The sequence below is a fragment of the Schistocerca serialis genome, unplaced genomic scaffold (genome assembly GCF_023864345.2).
Source record: "Schistocerca serialis cubense isolate TAMUIC-IGC-003099 unplaced genomic scaffold, iqSchSeri2.2 HiC_scaffold_162, whole genome shotgun sequence".
NCBI classification, from domain to species: Eukaryota; Metazoa; Arthropoda; class Insecta; order Orthoptera; family Acrididae; genus Schistocerca; species Schistocerca serialis.
In genome coordinates this window covers 5,001-12,500 of record NW_026047722.1, presented here as the reverse complement: position 1 = coordinate 12,500, position 7,500 = coordinate 5,001, and the positions used below count along the sequence as shown (strand labels likewise).

Sequence of the window (7,500 nt, the reverse complement as noted above, 5' to 3'; positions counted from 1 at the left end):
TGTTACACACTCCTTAGCGGATTCCGACTTCCATGGCCACCGTCCTGCTGTCTTAAGCAACCAACGCCTTTCATGGTTTCCCATGAGCGTCGATTCGGGCGCCTTAACTCGGCGTTTGGTTCATCCCACAGCGCCAGTTCTGCTTACCAAAAGTGGCCCACTTGGCACTCCGATCCGAGTCGTTTGCTCGCGGCTTCAGCATATCAAGCAAGCCGGAGATCTCACCCATTTAAAGTTTGAGAATAGGTTGAGGTCGTTTCGGCCCCAAGGCCTCTAATCATTCGCTTTACCGGATGAGACTCGTACGAGCACCAGCTATCCTGAGGGAAACTTCGGAGGGAACCAGCTACTAGATGGTTCGATTAGTCTTTCGCCCCTATACCCAGCTCCGACGATCGATTTGCACGTCAGAATCGCTACGGACCTCCATCAGGGTTTCCCCTGACTTCGTCCTGGCCAGGCATAGTTCACCATCTTTCGGGTCCCAACGTGTACGCTCTAGGTGCGCCTCACCTCGCAATGAGGACGAGACGCCCCGGGAGTGCGGAGGCCGCCGCCCCGTGAAGGGCGGGGAAGCCCCATCCTCCCTCGGCCCGCGCAAGGCGAGACCTTCACTTTCATTACGCCTTTAGGTTTCGTACAGCCCAATGACTCGCGCACATGTTAGACTCCTTGGTCCGTGTTTCAAGACGGGTCGTGAAATTGTCCAAAGCTGAAGCGCCGCTGACGGGAGCGATTATTCCGCCCGAGAGCATCCCGAGCCAACAGCGGCGCGGGTCCGGGGCCGGGCCAGGTAGGTCCGTCATCCGGGAAGAACCGCGCGCGCTTGCCGGGAGCCCGAGCGCCCAAAGGGGCGAATCGACTCCTCCAGATATACCGCCGGGCAGCCAGCCAGGACACCGGGGCTCTGCCCAACAGACGCGAACCGAGGCCCGCGGAAGGACAGGCTGCGCACCCGGGCCGTAGGCCGGCACCCAGCGGGTCGCGACGTCCTACTAGGGGAGAAGTGCGGCCCACCGCACACCGGAACGGCCCCGCCCCGCGGCGAGTGGAAAGGCAACCGGACACGACCCCGCCGCGAATTGCTCCGCGCGGGCGGCCGGCCCCATCTGCCGAGGGCGGAGGCCAGTGGCCGGATGGGCGTGAATCTCACCCGTTCGACCTTTCGGACTTCTCACGTTTACCCCAGAACGGTTTCACGTACTTTTGAACTCTCTCTTCAAAGTTCTTTTCAACTTTCCCTCACGGTACTTGTTCGCTATCGGTCTCGTGGTCATATTTAGTCTCAGATGGAGTTTACCACCCACTTGGAGCTGCACTCTCAAGCAACCCGACTCGAAGGAGAGGTCCCGCCGACGCTCGCACCGGCCGCTACGGGCCTGGCACCCTCTACGGGCCGTGGCCTCATTCAAGTTGGACTTGGGCTCGGCGCGAGGCGTCGGGGTAGTGGACCCTCCCAAACACCACATGCCACGACAGGCGGCAGCCTGCGGGGTTCGGTGCTGGACTCTTCCCTGTTCGCTCGCCGCTACTGGGGGAATCCTTGTTAGTTTCTTTTCCTCCGCTTAGTAATATGCTTAAATTCAGCGGGTAGTCTCGCCTGCTCTGAGGTCGTTGTACGAGGTGTCGCACGCCACACCGCCAGCCGGCTGTGCACGCTACCGAGTAAGTACCGGTATGCGAACCGCCAGGCGACGGGCGCGCATCGCACGTTTAAGGAGACGCGGCCGGCCCCACAGGCGGCCACGACACTCCCAGGTCTGCGAAGCGGGGCAAACGCCGCGCGCTTCAGTATACGTAGCCGACCCTCAGCCAGACGTGGCCCGGGAACGGAATCCATGGACCGCAATGTGCGTTCGAAACGTCGATGTTCATGTGTCCTGCAGTTCACATGTCGACGCGCAATTTGCTGCGTTCTTCATCGACCCACGAGCCGAGTGATCCACCGTCCTGGGTGATCTTTTCATAGTTTCCACCATCTCTTTCGAGACAGTTGCATAGGCGGGACTGAGGCGTGTGGCGGCCCTGTTCCAGCGTTCAGTGTCCAACGGCCTCACGGCCGATGGGCGTCGTACGGCTCCACACCGGAGCGGACAGGCAGTCGGGCGAAAGTCATTCAAAACCGGCGCCAGGCGCCAGGTGCCGCAGGCCAGCCGCTCCAGCGCTTCAGCGCTCGTACCACACAACATTGCCGTTAGTTTTGAGACGAACGCGTGGTTCCGCACGCGGCGCACGGCTACTGCGAGCCGTACAGGTAGCTGCGTGTTGCGCGACACGACACGCACATCGAAAGACATGCAGTCTAGTCGGTAATGATCCTTCCGCAGGTTCACCTACGGAAACCTTGTTACGACTTTTACTTCCTCTAAATGATCAAGTTTGGTCATCTTTCCGGTAGCATCGGCAACGACAGAGTCAATGCCGCGTACCAGTCCGAAGACCTCACTAAATCATTCAATCGGTAGTAGCGACGGGCGGTGTGTACAAAGGGCAGGGACGTAATCAACGCGAGCTTATGACTCGCGCTTACTGGGAATTCCTCGTTCATGGGGAACAATTGCAAGCCCCAATCCCTAGCACGAAGGAGGTTCAGCGGGTTACCCCGACCTTTCGGCCTAGGAAGACACGCTGATTCCTTCAGTGTAGCGCGCGTGCGGCCCAGAACATCTAAGGGCATCACAGACCTGTTATTGCTCAATCTCGTGCGGCTAGAAGCCGCCTGTCCCTCTAAGAAGAAAAGTAATCGCTGACAGCACGAAGGATGTCACGCGACTAGTTAGCAGGCTAGAGTCTCGTTCGTTATCGGAATTAACCAGACAAATCGCTCCACCAACTAAGAACGGCCATGCACCACCACCCACCGAATCAAGAAAGAGCTATCAATCTGTCAATCCTTCCGGTGTCCGGGCCTGGTGAGGTTTCCCGTGTTGAGTCAAATTAAGCCGCAGGCTCCACTCCTGGTGGTGCCCTTCCGTCAATTCCTTTAAGTTTCAGCTTTGCAACCATACTTCCCCCGGAACCCAAAAGCTTTGGTTTCCCGGAGGCTGCCCGCCGAGTCATCGGAGGAACTGCGGCGGATCGCTGGCTGGCATCGTTTATGGTTAGAACTAGGGCGGTATCTGATCGCCTTCGAACCTCTAACTTTCGTTCTTGATTAATGAAAACATACTTGGCAAATGCTTTCGCTTCTGTTCGTCTTGCGACGATCCAAGAATTTCACCTCTAACGTCGCAATACGAATGCCCCCGCCTGTCCCTATTAATCATTACCTCGGGTTCCGAAAACCAACAAAATAGAACCGAGGTCCTATTCCATTATTCCATGCACACAGTATTCAGGCGGGCTTGCCTGCTTTAAGCACTCTAATTTGTTCAAAGTAAACGTGCCGGCCCACCGAGACACTCAATAAAGAGCACCCTGGTAGGATTTCAACGGGGTCCGCCTCGGGACGCACGAGCACGCACGAGGCGGTCGCACGCCTTCGGCTCGCCCCACCGGCAGGACGTCCCACGATACATGCCAGTTAAACACCGACGGGCGGTGAACCAACAGCGTGGGACACAAATCCAACTACGAGCTTTTTAACCGCAACAACTTTAATATACGCTATTGGAGCTGGAATTACCGCGGCTGCTGGCACCAGACTTGCCCTCCAATAGATACTCGTTAAAGGATTTAAAGTGTACTCATTCCGATTACGGGGCCTCGGATGAGTCCCGTATCGTTATTTTTCGTCACTACCTCCCCGTGCCGGGAGTGGGTAATTTGCGCGCCTGCTGCCTTCCTTGGATGTGGTAGCCGTTTCTCAGGCTCCCTCTCCGGAATCGAACCCTGATTCCCCGTTACCCGTTACAACCATGGTAGGCGCAGAACCTACCATCGACAGTTGATAAGGCAGACATTTGAAAGATGCGTCGCCGGTACGAGGACCGTGCGATCAGCCCAAAGTTATTCAGAGTCACCAAGGCAAACGGACCGGACGAGCCGACCGATTGGTTTTGATCTAATAAAAGCGTCCCTTCCATCTCTGGTCGGGACTCTGTTTGCATGTATTAGCTCTAGAATTACCACAGTTATCCAAGTAACGTGGGTACGATCTAAGGAACCATAACTGATTTAATGAGCCATTCGCGGTTTCACCTTAATGCGGCTTGTACTGAGACATGCATGGCTTAATCTTTGAGACAAGCATATGACTACTGGCAGGATCAACCAGGGAGCTGCGTCAACTAGAGCTGAGCAGCCGGCCGCCCGGGAGTGTGTCCCGGGGGCCCGCGCGAACACGCAAGCGTCCGCTCAATTATTCTGCAAACAGGAGGAGGCTGAGCTCCCCTGCACAACACACCTCGAAACCCTCTCAGGTCCCGGCGGCGCGCAGCGCCGTCCTAAGTACTTGGTCGGGTTCGAGAGAGGCGCAATCGCCCGGAGTTAGGCGAGTAGACGCTTTAGGTGCGACCACCCGTGCTCCCAACTGAGCTTGCCGCTGCCGACAGAGGCCCGGGAGCGTGCTGTCGTGGCATTGCCGGCGGGAGACAACACGCGCCACCTACGGTGACCGGCAGCTCCAACGCCAGCGCCACAGAAGGACAAAAGCCCCACTTGGGTGCCGAAGCGAACTCTCCCAGCACAGCGCACGCGCCAACACGTCCGCACAGCTGCGATACAAACCACCTGCGAGAACCGCTGGGGCGACCGAGCAGCAGACGGCGTCGCGGCGCCGAGCGCCGGGCGGCGGCGCATCCTCAGCGCACACAGTCCTCAATCGGACCAGCACACTGCAGATGGCCACCGCGCTTCGCACCGGGCCCGCGAGGACCTACTTTGGCCGCAAGGCGCCGCGAGCAGGGGGCGCCGGCGCGCAGCTGCGCCGCCTGCCGCGTCCGTCGGCCGGCGCGCCTGCCACTGGCCGCCCCCACCAGCCGGCTGTAGCGCGTGCGCCCACGCACCGCGCTGCCAGCACGCCGGGCGGCCCCCCCTCACCGGCCGGGGACGGTCCCACCCAGCCACCGCCGCGTATCGCCTCACACCCAGATCCCCTTTTCGCGTTCGTGGGCATGGTGGGTCCCCTTTCACGTTCGTGGGCATGGTGGGTATCCCTGAAACAACCGGTTAATAGCTCGACCGATCGTCGCCAACACTGATTCACCTCTAGCGAGAACAACCGCACCACAACGGGTTACCTGTTGTTCATTTGCGTAACGTCACCAGCAAACGTAGACGTCCATCGCCATTTGCAACGAGTATTGCATGCCTGTGTCAGGTGTCACAACACACTACGTCTGCCCACATAGACGCAACAACATGTGCACGCCTCGAGAACACGTGGAAGGTAGCCCCCGTACGTATGCGGTGTCCATTGCGCGAACGACTGTCAGCCGGCCTCTGCAGGATGTCGCAGATGTGGAACGCGGTGCAACATGCTATCACGGTGTGTGAGAAGAGACGACTACGTCCGAATACACGCTCCACTACATCAACAGACTGCTCATGCTGATCGCCATCCAGGGCGTCCGTTCCTCCCACACGTCTGAATGGCGTACCACACTGCAATCCAGCTCTTATAGGGAGACGACACGTAGCTGCGTGCACAATATTTGGACTGTATGGTCTGCCGTTGCTAGGCGCAGTCGTCGTACGGTCACACATGTGCCACGATGTATCATTCAGTACATACGGACCAATGTGCAGTACAGTTTGTGGGTTTTGCGTACATCGGCGGACAGGTGACAGGCCGTACCACAACGTAGGCTGAGTACGTCGGCATGCGAAGGGCATTGAACATGCAAACTTCTCAACGACCAGCTTGCGAAGGCAGGGGGGAAGGGGGGGGGGCATGTACGTCCTGCTGCTATCCACATTACAGTGTATAGCAGGAGCATGTGGAAAGTCAGCAACACCTGCAAGGTGTTTAACATGACGCGATACACAGGGGACCGGGCAGTGCGAATAGCGAACTATATTGCGAGGGTTGCGGTTAGGCAACACTACACTAATTTAACGAGTTGCATAACAATTACAGAGCAGGTTCAGCGACAACGTGCGTCAGGTTAAGGCGCAATATAGGTTAGGTTGAGGCACAATATAGGTTAGGTTAAGGCACAACATGGGTTACGTTAAGGCACAAATTGGGTTACGTTAAGGCACAACATGGGTTACGTTAAGGCACAACATGGGTTACGTTAAGGCACAAATTAGGTTACGTTAAGGCACAAATTAGGTTACGTTAAGGCACAAATTAGGTTACGTAAGGCACAAATTAGGTTACGTTAAGGCACAAATTAGGTTACGTTAAGGCACAAATTAGGTTACGTTAAGGCACAAATTAGGTTACGTTAAGGCACAAATTAGGTTACGTTAAGGCACAAATTAGGTTACGTTAAGGCACAAATTAGGTTACGTTAAGGCACAAATTAGGTTACGTTAAGGCACAAATTAGGTTACGTTAAGGCACAAATTAGGTTACGTTAAGGCACAAATTAGGTTACGTTAAGGCACAAATTAGGTTACGTTAAGGCACAAATTAGGTTACGTTAAGGCACAAATTAGGTTACGTTAAGGCACAAATTAGGTTACGTTAAGGCACAAATTAGGTTACGTTAAGGCACAAATTAGGTTACGTTAAGGCACAAATTAGGTTACGTTAAGGCACAAATTAGGTTACGTTAAGGCACAAATTAGGTTACGTTAAGGTACAATATGGGTTAGGTTAAGGTACAATATGGGTTAGGTTAAGGTACAATATGGGTTAGGTTAAGGTACAATATGGGTTAGGTTAAGGTACAATATGGGTTAGGTTAAGGCACAACGTAGGTTAGGTTAAGGCACAACATAGGTTAGGTTAAGGCACAACATAGGTTAGGTTAAGGCACAACATAGGTTAGGTTAAGGCACAACATAGGTTAGGTTAAGGCACAACATAGGTTAGGTTAAGGCACAACATAGGTTAGGTTAAGGCACAACATAGGTTAGGTTAAGGCACAACATAGGTTAGGTTAAGGCACAACGTAGGTTAGGTTAAGGCACAACGTAGGTTAGGTTAAGGCACAACGTAGGTTAGGTTAAGGCACAACGTAGGTTAGGTTAAGGCACAACGTAGGTTAGGTTAAGGCACAACGTAGGTTAGGTTAAGGCACAACGTAGGTTAGGTTAAGGCACAACGTAGGAGGTTAAGGCACAACGTAGGTTAGGTTAAGGCACAACGTAGGTTAGGTTAAGGCACAACGTAGGTTAGGTTAAGGCACAACGTAGGTTAGGTTAAGGCACAACGTAGGTTAGGTTAAGGCACAACGTAGGTTAGGTTAAGGCACAACGTAGGTTAGGTTAAGGCACAACGTAGGTTAGGTTAAGGCACAACGTAGGTTAGGTTAAGGCACAACGTAGGTTAGGTTAAGGCACAACGTAGGTTAGGTTAAGGCACAACGTAGGTTAGGTTAAGGCACAACGTAGGTTAGGTTAAGGCACAACGTAGGTTAGGTTAAGGCACAACGTAGGTTAGGTTAA

General features: G+C 54.7%; 3 non-coding genes across 3 annotated transcripts in view; all 3 read right to left on the bottom strand.

Annotated features, from left to right (window-relative positions):
• Positions 1 to 1,614, bottom strand: part of LOC126443614 (large subunit ribosomal RNA) — a 4,221-nt gene extending 2,607 nt beyond the window's left edge. Inside the window, exon 1 of the ribosomal RNA XR_007582050.1 lies at positions 1 to 1,614. This exon is cut by the window's left edge and continues 2,607 nt beyond it. This is a non-coding gene — a ribosomal RNA (large subunit ribosomal RNA).
• Positions 1,615 to 1,802: 188 nt separating this feature from the next.
• LOC126443603 (5.8S ribosomal RNA) lies at positions 1,803 to 1,957 on the bottom strand. The gene has a single exon (XR_007582040.1). It is a non-coding gene; the product is annotated as a 5.8S ribosomal RNA (ribosomal RNA).
• Positions 1,958 to 2,310: 353 nt separating this feature from the next.
• On the bottom strand, positions 2,311 to 4,219 carry LOC126443605 (small subunit ribosomal RNA). Its single transcript, XR_007582042.1, has one exon. It is a non-coding gene; the product is annotated as a small subunit ribosomal RNA (ribosomal RNA).
• Between the last annotated feature and the right edge of the window lie 3,281 nt (positions 4,220 to 7,500).